This window comes from Manis javanica, chromosome 3, assembly GCF_040802235.1.
Source record: "Manis javanica isolate MJ-LG chromosome 3, MJ_LKY, whole genome shotgun sequence".
NCBI lineage: Eukaryota > Metazoa > Chordata > Mammalia > Pholidota > Manidae > Manis > Manis javanica.
The window spans coordinates 52,220,579-52,239,004 of NC_133158.1; the positions used below are offsets into that span (position 1 = coordinate 52,220,579).

At 44.2% G+C, this 18,426-nt stretch overlaps 1 long non-coding RNA gene across 1 annotated transcript in view; it reads left to right on the forward strand.

The window, feature by feature from the left end:
* The window catches only part of LOC118971726 (uncharacterized), a 62,570-nt gene extending 60,243 nt beyond the window's left edge, over positions 1 to 2,327 (forward strand). The window contains exon 4 of the long non-coding RNA XR_005060323.2: positions 2,226 to 2,327. This is a non-coding gene — a long non-coding RNA (uncharacterized lncRNA). The remainder of the gene's footprint in view (positions 1 to 2,225) is intronic.
* The last annotated feature ends 16,099 nt before the right edge of the window (positions 2,328 to 18,426 follow it).

Sequence of the window (18,426 nt, forward strand, 5' to 3'; positions counted from 1 at the left end):
CTGTGATCTATTACTGCAGAACAGACTGCCCCAACACAGAGTGGCTTAAAACAAGCATTTTATTACATCTCAGGACTTTGGAAGTCAGGCATTCGGATAGGGCTCAGCTGGGTGATTATTTTTGTTCCTTTTTGGGAACACTGATTACTAGGAGTCACTTGGTAGCTGAGTCTGTGCAGAATCCAGAACAGCTTCATTCACACATGCAGCGCTTTGGTGGGGACGGTTGAGGGCTGAGTTGCACAGGGAGACTGCATGTGGCCTTTGCAGCCTATGAGCTCTCAGGGAGTCAGACTTCTTACACCGCAGCTTGGGGCTCCCAGAGGGAGTTTCCAGAGGGAGTGCTCCAGCTTCAGAGCAGAAGTTGCATAGCCTTTATGACTGGCTTTTGGAATCACAGAGGGTCACATCCACTGGACTCTTGGTCAAAGCTGTTACAAAGCTGCTTAGATCCAAAAGAGGAAGCAGACCCAGTAGGGTAGTGGAGCCAGCAAAAGTTTCAAACATTTTGCAAGTCAGTCAGTAAACACAGCCATCCTTGAAATCAGTCAGGGTGGGAATATTTACACCACAGAAACTGGCAAACACTATACATCAGGGCTTTTTCCTTCAGAGAGCCTGCTGTTAACCATTCAGCAGCACAGCACTGCACAGACCTCACCCCTCTTTGGGAAGAGCGTCAAAACATTTGCAGCCATGTGTTTGCATCCATACAAACCAACCTTAGTATCCTCTAGATAAACTTTCTCTGGTCCAGCCCACAACTCTATTTGGTCCACAAGGACCTCTTGAGACATCTTGTTGAATCCGTGGGGGTCATCTTGCAATCCGTGACCCTCTGGTCTAGTAACTCTGTGCAAAAACAGTATTCAGGTGCTTTTCACTCAACTTGTTCTAAATAAACCCATGGTGGCTGCTAGCACCACCACTTTCTTTTCCAAGTGCTCAAACTATCAGTTTAATAACTTGTAGAATTTCTTTTAAGGATTATTTGGTTTATAATTTCCAGGAGCCTTCTTTTGTTTGAATTAGGACAAACTGTTTCTTAAATTGTATAATATAATGCACATCCAGAAAGGTATACAAAACATAAGTATGTACTAATGGACAAATAACTATGAATCAAACATCCCTGGAACTACTCAGAATGAGTAAGTTGAAGTTTGGGAGAGCCCCAGAAGCCCAGATGTGTGTCTCCCAAGAGGAACCCCCTTCTTTCCCCCCACATTCCTGACGTTAGTGGCATTCACCACATGCTTTTCTTCGTAGTTCCAGCAGTTTTCTGTGCATTCCTGAATTACATCGTTGAACTATTGAACAGTCTATGAATGGAACCAGACTGTATTTATAGCGGGACAAAATGCCCAACTCTGAACTTTTAGTGCTTCAGTCTCCATAATTTCTCTAAGAGTAACAAGATGGATTGCACCATCATAGTTGTAAAATCTTTCAGGCAATTTTAGGCCAAAGCCTCCTAAATCTTTGATGTGGTATCATGACATTTCATCAGTATTCATCAAAATGTGAACTTCTCAGGAAGTAGAAGATTGAAAATGTAAATGTATTTTTTGCTGTTGAGCTGGGTCAAGGGTTTCTTAAACATCTACCAAATCTACTTTGATAAAAGAAAAAATAATAAAAATATTAATTTTTTTTATGTTACATAGAAAACATTATGACCCAGGTATAAAATCTTATACATAGTTTATATCACATACTATTATACAACATAGTTTGTATTTACATTCTAGCCCATATTTAAGTCCTCCAGTGACTGTCCTGTGCTTTATGTGCTCCCCAGTGGGGCTGCCTTGATCCCTCTCTTCTTGACCACACTTCGGTCAGGTTCCTCTGAGCCATCTTCCAGGCATTGACCTTGGGCCTCCCCCATCCCCGGTTTTAGCAAGAGTCCTGTTATGTCACTTTAAAGAGAACTTTCATCCTTGATTTGGATCAGGTTCCTCATCCGCCACCTTTGATGTATGAGTCCGTGGCCTGCCTAGTAAGCATCCTGCCAGGTCAGTTTAGCAAGAATCCCCCCACTGTCATATCTCCTCTTAGTACTTCTCCGCCCTCTGGCCCCCTCACCCTGCTCCTTGGCAGTAAAACCCCACCTGTCCTTATTGTATTCAGTGTTAAGCCTGATCTCTCCCCCTATTTTGATAATCTGGGATGAAGTCTTCCTGATCACTAACAAGTGTCAAAATAATTTTTTTGTTTGACAGCCTCTGAAATCCAGTAGCATCCTTGGCGTTTGCTGATCTCTGGTTCTCTTCTTGCCATTGAAATCCCGATTTTTCTTGTTCAGATGACTCAAAGCCCACTCTTTAAATTCTCTGTCTTTCTTCTTTTTTTTTTTTTCGTTTTTGATTGAATTTAATTAAAGGGCACGTGCTGAAGAGAAAACTATTCTGAGTATCTTTTTTTTTTCACAATTGATCAAGTCTTTCTTCTTTTTTTATCCCAATGTTTCTCAGACTATTTTAGCCAGTCTCATACCTGGAAATTTGCAAGGGCCCAGAAGGACAGGGAGAGAAATCAGCCTCCCAACCTAGGCCGCCATCTGTCCATCCCTGCTCCCAGCCCTGTTAGACACACATGGGCACACACTCAGTCACACTCATATACACTCACACACACACAGACCTGTCACCCATTCTGGCACCTATGCTGCACAGGGACTGGAGGGATGAGGGCCACCCCGCACTCTCAGGATTACCACAGAGACAGAGCCTCTACTATATCGTGAAGACTTTGGGGAATATACAACCCGTCTGCACTTCACTAGGTTCTCCAACCACAGTCACTTTCTTTTAACTCTGTTACATCTCACAGACCTTCATAGGCCCTATTCTGAAGGAGGCGAGGTGTGCAGGTGTGTGGAGAATGAGATGACTGCCACCCATGAAGTAATTCCTAGTAGAAGAAAGAACAACAAATCTGTCTCCCTTCAAAACAACTGGATTCAAAACAATAAGCAGTTCACCACTGTGTGGGGGTGGGGGATCCTTCCGCCCTGAATCACGAGTCCCAGGGGAGCTGAGGTCTCTCAGAGAGCTCCAGTGTGACCTAGGGGCATGACCCTGAGTGGGGCGGCGGGGTGGGGGGAGCACCCCGTGGACCAGCGTTCAGAGGCTGGCTCCCTGTCCCTCCCACCCACCCCCAGCCTGTTCTACACCCGGTATTCCCTCTTACATTCATTTTCTAGAGCTCCCATAACAAAATGCCAGAGATTGGGTGGCTTAAACTACAGAAGTGCTTTTCCTCATAGTCTGGAGGCTGAAAGTGCAAGATCAAGGTGCTAGCAGGGCTGCTTTCTTCTGAGGCCTCCCTCCTTGGCTTGTAGATGGCTGCCTTCTCCATGTCCTCACAGGGCCTTTCCTGTGCACGTGTGCATCCTGGATGTCTCTGTGCATTTCTGGGTCCTAATATATATCCTGCTCTTATGAGGAAATCAGTCATATTGGATCAGGGCCCACCCATGTGAACTCATCTTACTTATTCACCTCTTTAAAGGCCCCATCTCCAAATACAGCCGCATTCTGAGGTGCTAGGAGTTAGGATGTCAACACAGGAATGTTGGGGGATACCATTCGGCCTGCAATGTCCATTTTTGCCAGTCTCATCACAATTCAGGACCATGGGGCAATAAGCACGAGACTCAAAGTCGACATGTTGAGGACAGTAGAGTAGAAGAGTCAGAGACCTGGGTCCTTGGAGGCATCAGTGTCCCATCCCCCTCACAGCTGCTTGTTAAGTGAGCAGTAGATGTCCTTGTGGTTTAAGCTTAGTCAGACGTCCTGTCATTTGCAGCTGAAAGCATTCCCACCCGGTACACCTAGCATACAGCAGGTACTCAGTGAGTATGTGTAAACAATGAGCTCTCCTGCTTCAAAGCTTAGCAGCTCTCCACCCACTGGTGAAACCGAGACTTCTCAGCAGATCACACAGGATTTTCTCCCTGCTGTGTCTGGTCTCATCCTCCATCACCAGCTGCACCTCCATCCATCCCTTGGGCAGAGCCAATCCTTTCGCTGAGGGTAATCAATCAAGAAGGATGCAGAGAGAACCAAGGGCCAAATGTGCACGTCGGCAGTTTGAGGAGGCAGCAGTGTGTGTGCACGGCACAGAGGCGATGCAGCCCGAGTGGGAGAGAATTCTAGCAGACAAGGCCGAGGAGAGATTTTCAAAGCTGGACAAAATCTTGGGTGAGAGATTAGGAGGTCCTTGAAGAGACACAGGAAGAATACAGATCACAAGGTTAAGGAAAGATCACTGTCCTCCCCCAAAACAGGAACTACGGTGAAATGGAAAGTGGGTGTAATCATTTCCTGAGGCTGCCAAACAAACTACCACAAACTGGGTGGCTTCAAACAAAATTTACTCTCTGAGGTCAGAAGTTCAAACTGAAGGTGTCAGTTGGCAGAGTTGGTTCCTTCTTGGGGGGCTCTGAGGCGAACTTGTTCCCTGCCCCTGTGCTGACATCTGATGGTTGCCAGAAATCCTTGGCCCTTCTCGGCTTGAAGCTACAGGATTCCAGCTTCCACTCTCACATGCTGTCTTCCCTCTGTGTATTTCTGCCTCATTGTCTCTTTTCTTATAAGGACATCAGCCATGTTATATCAAGGATCAACCCCCCTCTAGTTTGAATTCATCTTAATTTACATCTTAATTATATATGCAAAGGCCATATTCCCAAATAAGTTCACCTTCACAGGTGCCAGTGCCCAAAATCTGTGTTGGTTTGCTACAGCCTCTGTAACAAAGTATCAGAAATTGTTTGGTGTAAACAGCAGAAATGCACTCCAACACCCAGAGGCTGGAAGTTCCAGGATCAAGATCTCAGCAGGGTTGGCCCCTCCTGAGGGCCATGAAGGAAGGGTTTCTTCCAGGCCTTTCTCCTTGGTTTGTAGATGGCTGTCTTCTCCCTGTCTCATCACATCATCTTCCCACCATGCATGTTAGCATTCAGCATATCCTTTCGTGGGACCCAGTTCAGCCCTCCTTTGGGGTGCTCTCTCATGCTAAGGCAATGCCCTGAAAGGGTGTAGTTGACTGTCAGCAAAGCTCTGTGATGGTGGAATGGGAATTTTTCATAATATTTTATATGATAGTCTTAAGAAAGATGTGATGTTCCTTTCTTTGCTACATGATGATCTGTCTTCCTGGGTCCTAGTCATTTTTTATTCTCCACAGCACCTGACACAGTGCATCATATGGAACAAGGTCTCAGAAAGGTCCATGGAGCTTAAGGGTCTTCATTTCTGTGTACCCCCAGCAGCAGGGCCAGTGCCTGGCATTTACAATAGAGGATATGCTACAGGCTGGTACTTGGGAGGCTAGACTTTCATTTTGGACAAATTGGGTTCAAATCCTAGCTTTTCTTGTTTTGGATTAACCCTCTGACCGTCTGTTTGCTCATCCATGCAATGGGAACCATTGTGTATTTACCCCACATGGTTGTTATGAGGATAAAATTATTCAGTGCAGAAATGTTCAGCACAATGCTTGGCTCATGACAAGTGCTTAATAAGTGCTAACTACTGTTGGGCACTCATGGAAGTGCGTTGACAATGTCCCCTCTCCAGAAATGTACTTGCCTTTCAGTGGGTCATAGAATGTGGGGCAGTGCCTGGATTTTCCTTTGCCAAATCCAGCCATAACATACCTGCCCAGCCATAACACGCATCTGATAACTTTCCCACGGTGGCCATCGGAATGAGCGTGAGAGGAAGCTCCTAGGCTTTATTCTTCTGAATGCTGTGATCATCTAATGCAATAGTTCATTTCTACTATTACAAGCTTTGCTTTGGTTTGTTTGATCTTAGACTCCAGGTCTTTGTTAATGTATTTATTTCACAACTTTTGGAGAAAGAAACACTTCAGAGGGAGGGAGTGCTGTTTGGCAGGAGACACACCGTAGAGCCAGTGGGTGGGGGCTTGTCTGCGTAAAAGCCCCACAGAGGTGGAGGACCTTTGTTCCTGCATCCTAGGCATGTCAGAACACAGGAATGACAGGATTCTGCCACAGGAGCCACGGGCTCTGGAAGACCGAGGGGAGGAGGGCTTGCAAGGAGAGCTCATCCCGTTCCCAGCAGAGGCGGTGCTGGTTCTGCCCCGGGCCTCCCCAACTGTGCAGGACTCTGATGGGCCTGGGTTGACAGCGCCTGCAGGAAAGTTTTAGGGTTAGCTCCATATCTAAGTGGATCCTGGCTTCCAAAAGGCAAGAGAATAAAGACAGGCAGGCAGAAGGGCTCGACTGAACATATAGCTGGCTTCAGACCCTATTCTGACCTTATTGCCTCTGAGTGGAACAAAGTGCTTACAGCTTGTGGCAGAGGGTCTTTGCTACCCTGGGTTGACTCTGAGATGTCCTGGCAGTGTGGGGGACAGCGTGGGGACACTGGGGCAAAGGATACTGGTGGGACAGATACAGCTAGCAGGCTATGATCCTCTCATTTTTAATAAGGTAAGAGCTACCACTGCTGACACTTGCTGTATGTCAAGCCCCAGATTAGGTGATTTTCATATGTTGTCTCTGGCCCTTACAACTCTCAACGTGGACTACCTGGATCCCCAAGCCACCTGCACTTCCATTAAGCCAGCTACAAATTCTGGGCTTCCCACAACCCACTGAGGTTCAATTTACTAAAATGACTTACACAACTGAGGATAGTGTTATATTTATAATTGCCATTTTATTATAAAAGATACAGATGAACAGCCAGATGTAGAGGTACACAGGGCAAAGTCTGGCAGAGTCCCAGGCATAGGAACCTGTCCCTGTGGAGTCAGGGTGTGCCACCCTCCCGGGACATCAGTGTGTCCACAGACCTAGGAACTTCCCCAAGCCTCAGCATCCAGAGTTTTTATCTGGGTTTCATTATGTAGGCATGATCGATGAAGTCAGTGGCCCTGTGACTCCCTGGAGGTCTGGCAGCTAAAGGATCCCCCCAATCACGTGATTGGCCTTCCTGGTGACCAGCCCCCACCTCCAAGCTACTTAGGAGCCTGTGATGAGTCACCTTATTAGCATCACCAAGACACTCCTATTGCCCAGGTAATTCCAAGGGTTATTGAAGCTCTGTGCCAGGAATTAGGACAAAGACCAGATATGCCACTTACTACTACATCAGAGCTAAGGAGACTCAAAGTGCTGGGAGACTCAACAGCAGGGGCCAGAGCTGTCTGAGACCCATCACTCTCACACCTGGAGGCTGGTGCTGGCTTTCTGGGGGGCCTCAGTCAGCTGTCGGTGGGACACTTCCGTGAGCCTAGTGTGGCCTGGGCTTACTCACAGCATGACAAATTCCAAGGGCGAATGTCCCAGGAGAGGGCGCCAGGTGGACACTACTGCCTTCTACAGACATGGAAGTCACATTCTGTCCCTTCTGCCCTTAACTGAGATGCAGGTTCACCTTTTGATGAGAAGAGGGTTTAAGTCTCATTGTATGAAGAGCATGTGGAATGGAGATGTTGCTGAGGTCGTTTTTGGAAAATCCGCCTGCTACCAAGCTTACTCAAATAGAAGGCAGTTTAGACTCAAAGGCAGCAGTGACTCTTCGGTTTACTAATACATGTATTTGGCCTTTTTCCCAAGTTCTTAGCAAAGAGCTCCTAAATCCCTTAGAATTTCCTGAGATAGGAGTAGCTTTTGTTATTTATAATGAGCCACTTTCAATTACATCTGAGTTTATGTTAAGGCAGCTTAAGGTGGGGCTCAGGATGGGGCTGGTTATCCGGAAAACAAAGAGATTAGAGGGTTAGGCACCCCCAGCCCACTGCCAACCTACTGGGAGTGAAGAAGGCCTGAAGGTTGACTTGTATGCAAACTCTTAAACAAAGTTTGGAAGCTTCCTGGTTACTGAATGCATCCACATGCCAGGAGGGAGGCACTCCAGTTCCACAGAGGCAGAGGCTGCTGCCCTCAGACCCTTCTGGAACTATCTTACCCTGTGTGCTTCATATAACTGTTTGTTTGTATCCTTTATAATACACCAGTAAATGTAAATTATGTGTTTTCCTGAGTTCCGTAAGTTGATCTAGCAAGTTACCAAACCTGAGGGGGGCTTGTGGGACCCCAGATTTGTAACCAATCGGGCAAAAGTGTGGGTAGCCTGGGCTGCCCATTAGCAGCTGGAATCTGAAGTGGGGCAGTCTTGTGGGACTGAGCCCTGTAACTCGTGGGGAAAAATGTCAGCCCTTGAGCCCCAGGCAGAGCCTCACACTGACCTGAATTGTTGGTACCCAGTTGTTTGTTGTCAGCTAATTGATTGTTGATGTGGAAAAATATACAGACTCCCATGGGTTGTAAGCTGCTAAGGGCTGCTCTGATCTAAGCCCAGTGCACCTGGCTTCAGGGCCATCCCTACCCACCTCGTGATGGCAACACCCCTGATCCTTTCCGGTTGTCCTGAATGGCGTCTTCTTCTCCCGCCCAGGTCACAGGCTGTGGCACAGATGAGGGGGTTCTGGGAACATGCCGTGGTGCCTTTTCTGTCCACTCTCTAAGCACTTGAGAACACAGGTGGGGAGAGGGGACTTATTATTGGGATAACACTGCAATCCACCTTAATATACATAAAACGTGAATCCTTTGCCACAGTGGGTACTTAAATATTTTTCCTAATAATCAACAAGCAGCCAATTTTGCCCTTGGGGAGACACCCTGGTCTGAGTCCTCAGCTTAAGACACCAGGTCAACAGGCACATTTTTTTTTCTATAAATCCCACTTGCAACCATCCCTATATTGGTTGTTTCATCATTCACACATCTTGTTTTCCTCCTTAAAAACCCAAGGATATTTTGCCATATATAATGTGTGTGGGGAAGTTGGGGTTCCTATGACCAGGATCCTCACCAAAGTTAAACCACCTGATGATGTAACAGGCCTGTTGCTGGGCTGCTGCTTCCACACCTTAGGCAATGAGCTACTATTGCTCTGTATAGAGAGCTCGGCCCAGTGCTCTTCGTGGAGGCAGAGATGCTAGTGCCCAACCTACTGCTGGGAGAACAAGCCGGGTAATAAACCCTTTCACCCCAAAGAATGTTTGCTGTAATTTTCTTTGGTCATGTTGAATCCATAGCGAACTTGCCCGGTGCTGAAACTCACTGGCAAGACGACATGACTGTAACATTCTTCTGTTTGCCAATTTTCAGCCTGGCATTCCTGTCCCCTCCCAGATGGGTCATTCCTTTTGTCCTCTGCCACTTGAAATCTCTGCATCCTTTTTTATTGATTCTTCCCTGTTTGTTCACATCTTCCAAGGCTAAGAACCTCCAGTGGGTAAAATTGCAGTATTTCCAGAATTTCTCACTTGGCTTTAGTGCATCTTCATATCAATAGGTGTTCCCAAGGGGTGAAGAAAGTAGTCCAATTTTAGTATCAATAGGCAATTACGTGGGCGAGCGAGGGCTTATCTGGGCCCGAGAGGTTGGGTGGAGCTCTCCCTTCTGCTGCAATCTGGTCTGGAAAAATGCGGGACAACTGCTTCTAAGAAATAAACAGGTTTCTCCCAGGTAATTTTTCCCTCTGACTGATTTCAGTTTCAAAGACATTTTGCCCCGGGGTTTTCCCCGGAGTTGCACCTCCTCAATGGGCTCCTAATGTCTCCTTCTCAGAGACATGCTGTCTCAGCCTCAGTGACCCACAGCAGGAGTCTAGCTGTCTTAGTCTATTTGGGCTGCGGTAGCAAAATACCATAGTCCGAGCGGCTTCAACAACAGAAATTTATTTTGTCACAGTTCTGAAGGCTGGAAGTCTGGGTCCTTGGTGAGGGTCCTCTTCCTAGCTGGTGGGTAGTTGCCTTATCACTCTGTCCTCATGTGGCAGAGAGGCAGAGAGAGACAGGGAGGGAGGGAGAGGGAGGGAGGGGGAGGGAGGGAGGGAAAGTTATCTCTTGTCTCTTAAAAGGACGGTAATCCCATTATGGGGGCTCCACCCTCATGACCTCATCTACGCCTAATTCCCTCCCAAAGGCCGCACCTCCAAGTACATCACACTGAGGATTAGAGCTTCACCAGATGAACTCCTGGAGGGTGGGGCACAGCACTGATGGACGCATGTCAGGAGCCTGCCACTAGCTTTTAAGCTTCAGCATGATATTCTCCAGGGCTAACTAGCAGTGCAAATGCAGAAAACACAATCAGATTGTCCAATAAGGCTCCTATTATAATTTCCCCTTTCCCAGTTCTCTTATGCAGTATAGAGCCAAAGGGCTTGGGAGCCAGGCTTCCTGGGTTGGAATCCTGTTTCTCTGCTTACTAGCTGTATGACCTTGGGCACGTTGCTTAACCTCTCTGTGCGAATAATGATTCCTACCTTATAGGATGGTTGGGGGGGATTATATGACACAAAGTAGGTAAAGTGCTTGGCACTTATGAGCCTTTTTGAAAATGTTAGCTATTATTCTTCCTACATATTGGCAGAAGAGAACTGATACCCGGTTGAAAGTGTATAAATGGTAGAGAAGGAAAGGGAAAGGGAAAGATTGGAGTCTGAGAAAAAATTGGGTTAGAGGAGGGGTTGGGACAAGTCTCTGGAAGGATTTACCCACAGTCCTAAGGCAGTGCCGTCCAATAGAAATATAACACAATCCACAAATGTAAGCCAAAAAGCTAGCCACATTTGTAATTTTGACTTTTCTAGTAACTGCATTAAAAAGGCAAAAAGAAACAGGTAAAATTAATTCTAATATACATTTTCTTTAACCCAGTTTGTAACCAACTATATAGAGATATATTTCATGTAACTCAATGTTTAACCCAATATATTGATGACTACCAAATCAACCTAAAATATTAATATATCATACATGCCTTTGCATACTAAGACTTTGAAATCCAGTGTGTATTTTATGCTTACAGCTCATCTTTTTCTCCCCACCCCAACATTTTACCATTGTTTATTTGCATATTTTAAGCTGCTTCCATAATTTTGCCATTAAGAATAGTGAACGTATGGACATCCTTGCACATAAATCAGTTTATTAATTTTCTTAGAAGTGGAATTTCTAGGTCAAAGAGTAGAACATTTTTAGACTTTTTGCACATTGCTTTCCAGAATGTTTTTCCCTGTTTACATTCCCACGAGCTATGTATGACTTCCATCAAAAACAGAACTTGTTGACTTGAATCGTAATAAACAGCTTTTAAATTTGCCTTAATTTAATTTTTTGAATTTCTAATGGTGGTTTTAATTTTCTTTCCTTTGATTACTAGTGAACACTTCAGTGTTTATTAGCCATCTGTATTTCTTCTGGGAATTGTTCATTTATTATCGAGTATTACAATAATAGCAATTTTTGTGTACTTTATATGTAATCTTTCTGGGAAATAATTTCTCATTTTTATGTGGTCTTAAATGTTTTTTATATCTATAATTTTATAGAAGGTAAAGCTTTTTACATACTGGCAACTAGTAGATGAGTAAGTTCTGGAGCTCTAAGCCACAGCATAGGGAAGATAGGACATATTGTATTACAAACTTTGTAGTTGCCAAGAGACTAGATCTCAGTCATTCCCACCGCAAAAAAGAAATGAAATTTATGTGATGTTATAGAGGTGTTAGCTAATGCCATGCTAGTAATCATAGTGCAATATAATAAATGTATCAAATCAACAGGTGTACACCTTGGATTTACACAATGTTATACAGATCAGTTATATCTCCATACAAATTAATTTTATAAAAAGAGAGAATGTGTGCAAAAGTACCTAGAATGATGATTTTTCCTTTTTAAATTTCTTTTCTTTTTTAAAATTAGTATTTGTCCCCTCAAAAAGTAAAGTTTTTAATTTTTTGTAGTCAGATCTATCATTTTCTTTGTGATTTCTTCTGTTGTCCACATTCTTAGACACTCTGGAGACATCCATAAGTCACCTGGTTTTTCTGTATTTGCTTTTGCTTTTAACTTTTTAATCCTTTAGGATTTCATTTTGATATAGGAGGTGAGGTATCAACACTTATTCCCCAACCCACCCATCATAACCATTCTCCTTACAGTACATCTTCATTCAAACTAGCCACATTTCAAGCACTCAGCAGCCACACTTGGCCAGTGGCTACCATATTGGGTAGCACGGGATTGAAGTTCAGGCATTCACTCTCATTTCTCTGGGTGTTTGCCAGGACTTCGGATCACCCCAGAGAGAGAATATGTTAGCAGCTGTTACCAAATTGCAGCCCCAGGCAGCCACCACCCCGCCTGTGGCTGCAGCCCTATCCTGGACGTGTCCCTTGTCATGGCACTGCCGGATTTCTTTTAAGGTTTTGGATCATTTCTTTGAGCTTCCCGCTGCAGGCTAATATTTAAGGGCTGGTTTTGGTTTCATCCTTAGTTTTGAATTCATGTAACCCTTGGCAACAGTAAAGGGCCCAATAGTGATGGATGCATTCAGTTCCTATGATGGGGAGCTGAGAATCACGAAAAAGCAGTTGGCCACAGCATGAAAAATGGCAGAGGGCCACAGGGAGACAAGACATTAGTTTGGCAAACTTGCCAGTATTGTTGGCCACTGACACCCTAAGGGGGATGTGACTCCTCAGAGCCTTCATTAGTGGAACAAAGTCCTGACAGCAGAGTTAATGCGGCCAGGATCTGGGGGTTGAGCACCTGAGTCACTTGGCTGCATATGGAGAAACAATGTTTCCATAGTCACAGGCAAAGCAGCTCTTACAATTATGCCTTGCAGGCAACTGCGTTTAGCATATTTGGGCACAGGGCCATCACATACTGCAGGGGGCGCCATCTGCATTGTAGTCTACAGAGATTGGTGCCCCCTAAACTGTGTATCTTCATGGGATACAATGAGGAAGGTGCCCATCTTGCCAATGGGTTTCAGCCCCGGACAAGTTCACTATGGATTCAGTGAGACTGGAAAAATGACAGTGGAATGTTAGGGTGAAAGGGTTTATATCCATCTTTATTCCCACGGTGGCAGGTCAGTCACTAGAATCCCATCCACTTGGAGCGAGTCTGCAGGCAGCAAGCCAGTCTCTGCCTCTGGGCCTCTCTGCCCCCGCAGCTATCTCAGTCTCTGTCCTTGGCACTGCCACCACTCCAGCCTCTGCTCTGCTCTCCTGCAGCCTTGCAGCCCTGCCACTGTGTCACCCAGAGCACTGGGCGGAGCTCTTTACCTAGAGTCAATAACAACTGTATTGCCCACACGTGTGCAGTGAGCAAGCCGACCAGGGCCAGGTGAGGATCCTGGCCACAGGAACCTTCACTTTCCCCACAGCCCCCCACCCCAAGTTGTACAACCTAGCATCCCTATTTGAGGAGGCAATTTGGAAAACGACTCAAGAGCCCTTGTTCTGAACCCAGTTGCCCCATTAACTATTTTTGGGACTTCTATCTGAGACCAGTTCCTCAATGAGGGGTGATTGAACAGGTGATTTGGATTCTGAGAGATTCTTCAAGCTCTAGCACACTCTGATTCTCTTTGCGATTAAATGGTCACCCTTGGGAAAACAGCTAAAGAGAGAAAGGATTGATAGATAGCATCTTCTTCACGAACCTCTTCACAAACACCAGCCCAGTGTCTACAGGAATAAACCCACATCTCTCCAAAACTCAAGCTCCATTTCTCCATATTCCCTCCCTGTGCTATAGTCATGACATCTTCTCAAGGTCTCAGTAACACCCACTTTGTGATTCTATGCCTTTCCTCCAGCTACCTTGTCTTTGTGGAATGCACTCCCTCCCTCTTCATGTGGAAAACTCTGCTACAGACAACTGTGATGCTGCCTCCTCCAGGGAGTCCTGTCTGACTCATTCCAGTTGAATCAGGGCTCCTAAGAACATAACTTGAATACAATTCACTCCGGTGCTAAGTGTGGTCAGGCAGAAGCTGAGTCTGGGCCAGGACAGGGCCTCCTTCCTCACGTACCCACTTCCTAGCACAACACCTGCCCACGTTAATGCTCCTGTGAATTCCAATCTCAGCTCTGCATTACCTTCGTAGTAAACAGAAGAAAGAAAATGGATAAATAAATGATTACAGGCTTAATGTAGTATATACTCAGTGACAAATGTCTGAATACCTAACCTCAGTTTCACTTTGTGTTTTGAGGAAAGAACACAGAATATGTATTTCAAGCTACCATTTTACCCACTCTTCCCTTAATCACTAACTATCAGTTTTAGCAAGAGAAGGATGCTAAAATTTCTTTTGAATATGTACATTTGAACATGGATAGATAGGCCTTCCCTCACATTTAAAAATAAGATATTTAGAGCAGTTAGAAATGGGGTTGCCAGACAAAATACAAGACAACCAGTGAAATTTGAGTGGCAGGTAAACAACAAATAATTTTTTAGTATAAGTATGTCCCAATGTATAAGGTCCTCACCATGGGACATACTTAAACTAAAAACTAATTTTTTTATTTATCTGAAATTCAGATGTGACTGGTGTCGTGTATTTTTATTTGCTAAATCTGGCCACCCTATTTAGAAATTATCTCCCCTAACTTCCAACCATTTCAGTAATACCTCTGACAACATGATTGACATGTGATCACAGCCTTTCTTAAATCATTCATCCTACAAGCCAGCCCGTTTAATTTGGGACAGTTTTCATTATTAGAAAGTGCTTTGTTAGAGTGAAGGAAAGTCTGATTTCTGTATTTTCTACCCGGTGGTCTTTGAGTCTTGAAAAATGTCCTATCTTTCTGCTTTAATAACAATTTTTAAAGCTACTCATTTTGTTGACAACAGTGGAAACAACGTAATGAAACAGCATTTCCCTGTCACACTCCTTCCCACCCCTGAGCATCTCTTTCTAACCTTTTAGTTCTATCTTCTGGTAGATAACTAATACTGCTATTTTTTTGTTTGTTTTCATGTACCATTTTATTGTGGAAAATGTCAAAAATACACAAGAGTACGGGGAAGATTATAACAAACCACATGTACGCCGTCATCCGGTTTCAGTCATGATCGACTCATAGCCGGTCTTGTCTCACCTGGACTACCATGCCCCCTCCCTCCCGTCTCCTACCGCTAGAGCCAAGACATATCATTTCAGCTAGAAATGTCTCAAATACAGCTACTTCTTTATTCAGCACTTTGGACATTGTCTTTTGGCCCATTAGGGCTGCCAACAAAATACCACAGACTGGGTGGGTGGGTTCTAAACAGAAATGTATTACTCATGGTGCTAGAAGCTGGGAAGTCCAATATCTTGGCATCAGCAGCTTCAGTGTCTGGTGAGACCGTGCTTCCTGGTTCACAGATGGCTGACTGTAACCTCCCAAGGAAGAAGGGGCAGGTGAGCTCTCGGGGGTCTCTTTTATAGGGGCACTTACCTATTTATGAGGGCTGTGCCTCATGACCTAATCACCTCCCAACGACCCCACCTCTTAAGGCCACCACATTGGAGAATAGGATTTCAACATATGCATTTAGGGGGACCCAACCATTCCGTGTGTAGCTGGCTCCCAACACACCCGAAGACCGTTCAGCACCTTGACGCCATCCGCTGCCCCTCATTTTCTTCCTCTCAGTCTCCCAGTATTTACATGATGGCTTTTGGCTAAACCAACTTTCAGTTTATTTATATAAAATATCAATCTTTGATAAGCCAAGTGGTATACCGTGGCTACATTTCCTTTCTTTACAGCTTTCCGCTCTTTCTGAAGGTCATAAGCTGTTCCTCTTTGCTCATAGACCCCCAGCGTCCAATCCCATTTTCCCCTCCTTCTTTGTCATAAATGAAACACATATTTTTACATACAATATATAATTGTTATATTTTAGATAATAAAATTACAATATATATCATCATATATAATAGAGAGAGACAGAGACAGAGAGAGAATTTTGAGAGAGTGAAGTCACATACTAAAAAATGGAGAATCAGGATATAATCCCAGAAGCTAGAAGACAATGAAGCAATATCTTTACAATTCTGAGGGAAAATTATTTTCAACACAGCAGTCTATCCATGGTCAACCTGTACAAATGATGCTCAATTTTTTTTTTTCGTATATGACTGATGTCTCTCAAAACCATCTCTGTCTCCCTGTCTCTCCCTGCCTTTGGGAGCACACTTTCTACCATTCTAAAATGCCATCCTGCCATGCCATGGTTTTTCTCCTCTTCCTGCTGGGCACGGAGTAGACTCTTATGATCAGGAAATTCATGTCTCTCAATTCTGGAGCACCTTCTTGAATTATTTCCATGGTAATATTCTCTCTCTGTGTTCGAACTTTCCTTCTGCAATTTATATATTTTAGATGGTTGCACCTGGTGTATTATCCTCTTAATTTCTTTACTCTTATCTCTTCTATTTTATTTGCCTTATCTGTTATTTTTTTTTTCTGGGAGATTTCCTCAGTTTTATTTTCCAACCCATTGGTTGGATTTTATTTCAGCCATAAAATATTTTCATATTATAATGTTCTTGTTCCAGAAATACAATATTGTCCTCTTATATCTCTGAAGAAATTAACTATGAGCTTAAACATTTTTAATTCTCTTCACCGGATTGTCTCTGTTTTTTTCTGTTTGCCTCTGGTCTTTGTTTTCATACTTGACAATAGCTAGTTGTGGTCACGTGACAAAAAAGGACTTCAGCTAAGACCTGCTGGGAAATCTTCTCCTGCCTGGAAGAGAGGGCGGTGTGGCTGGCCCAGCTCTTCCTCCGTCTTCCTGCTTTGACTTTAAATGTGATGTCTGATGCCAGAAGTAGTTCTCAAAATGTGGGCATTGGGAATCTACGGAATACAAAACTATTTTAATAATACTACAAAGATACTATTTCCCTGGACCTCGTTCTGTCAAGCGTGTACCATGGAGTTTTCCAGAGGCTGGCTGACGTGTGATGACATTCTCATTCTGATTGCCAACAAATATGTGCTTGTGTGTTCTCAGGTTTTCAGATTTTCTCAGTCTAAATTTCCAATATGACAAATAGCAACAGGTATAACTCACATGAACAAGAGCTCTTTAGGGCCCTCAATCACTCATCATAAGTGCCTAAAGGGCTCCAGCGACCAAAGTGATTGAGAACCACAAAGGTGAAAACAGGAAACCCACTCGCTGCCTTGGCTGGACGGCTGAGCTAATGCTGCCTCCCTCTACTTCCAGTTTTCTTGTTATATTAGAAAAATAAGCTTATATTTATTTAAGGTGCTGTTGGTTGGATTCTTTTACTTGCAGGCAATTATATCTTAACCAATAATAGCCAAGGAACCTGTCATTTTGTTTGTTTATTTCTTGAGAACACCAAATGTTAGTATTTATAGGTCTTTTCTTGGGGGCATTTTGGTTTTTTTAAAAAAAACAAAACGCTTCATGCTCTTGCCCTGAGGGTGAGTAGGCGGAGGCTAACTAGGGCTCCCACTGTCCAGTACACTGAGTGACTTTAAATATGGTGTCCCCCACACACACTGGGCCCTGTGTCTCTGTCAGGACTTTTCTCATGCAGTTTTGCTAGGGTTTCCCGTCTTCTCAGGCAGGATTGGGGGCCACCCAGGAACGTGAAACGTGGCCTGGGATGTGGGGGTCTCTCTGCTCCTTCTGCCCTCTTTCAGTGATCTGCTCTCCCCGTCTTCCTGTCCTTCCACATCTCACTCCCACCTTCTTTGCTCCTGTGTCTGACCTTCTGAAACTTCTCTAGATTCTGGGGACTAAAGTGGTTTGTTTCTACTTGGCACCCCCTCTGTTCCTACGGCTTCTTCATCTACACACCATTTTCAAATATTTTGTTATATACTTGCTGTTAACCTTTGTACCATGTCCATTATAAAATCATTAGGCTTGATTTTAAGAAGCTAACTTAAAAAAAACAAAACAGACCCCACCAAAAAAGAAAATTACAGACCAATATCCCTGATGAACGTAGATGCAAAAATACTCAATAAAATATTAGCAAACAGAATTCAACAGTATATCAAAAGGATCATACACCATGACCAAGTGGGGTTCATCCCAGGGATGCAAGGATGGTACAACATTCGAAAATCCATCAACATCATCCACCACATCAACAAAAAGAAAGACAAAAACCACATGATCATCTCCATAGATGCTGAAAAAGCATTTGACAAAATTCAACATCCATTCATGATAAAAACTCTCAGCAAAATGGGAATAGAGGGCAAGTACCTCAACATAATAAAGGCCATATATGATAAACCCACAGCCAGCATTATACTGAACAGCGAGAAGCTGAAAGCATTTCCACTGAGATCGGGAACCAGACAGGGATGCCCACTCTCCCCACTGTTATTTAACATAGTACTGGAGGTCCTAGCCACGGCAATCAGACAAAACAAAGAAATACAAGGAATCCAGATTGGTAAAGAAGAAGTTAAACTGTCACTATTTGCAGATGATATGATACTGTACATAAAAAACCCTAAAGACTCCACTCCAAAACTACTAGAACTGATATCGGAATACAGCAAAGTTGCAGGA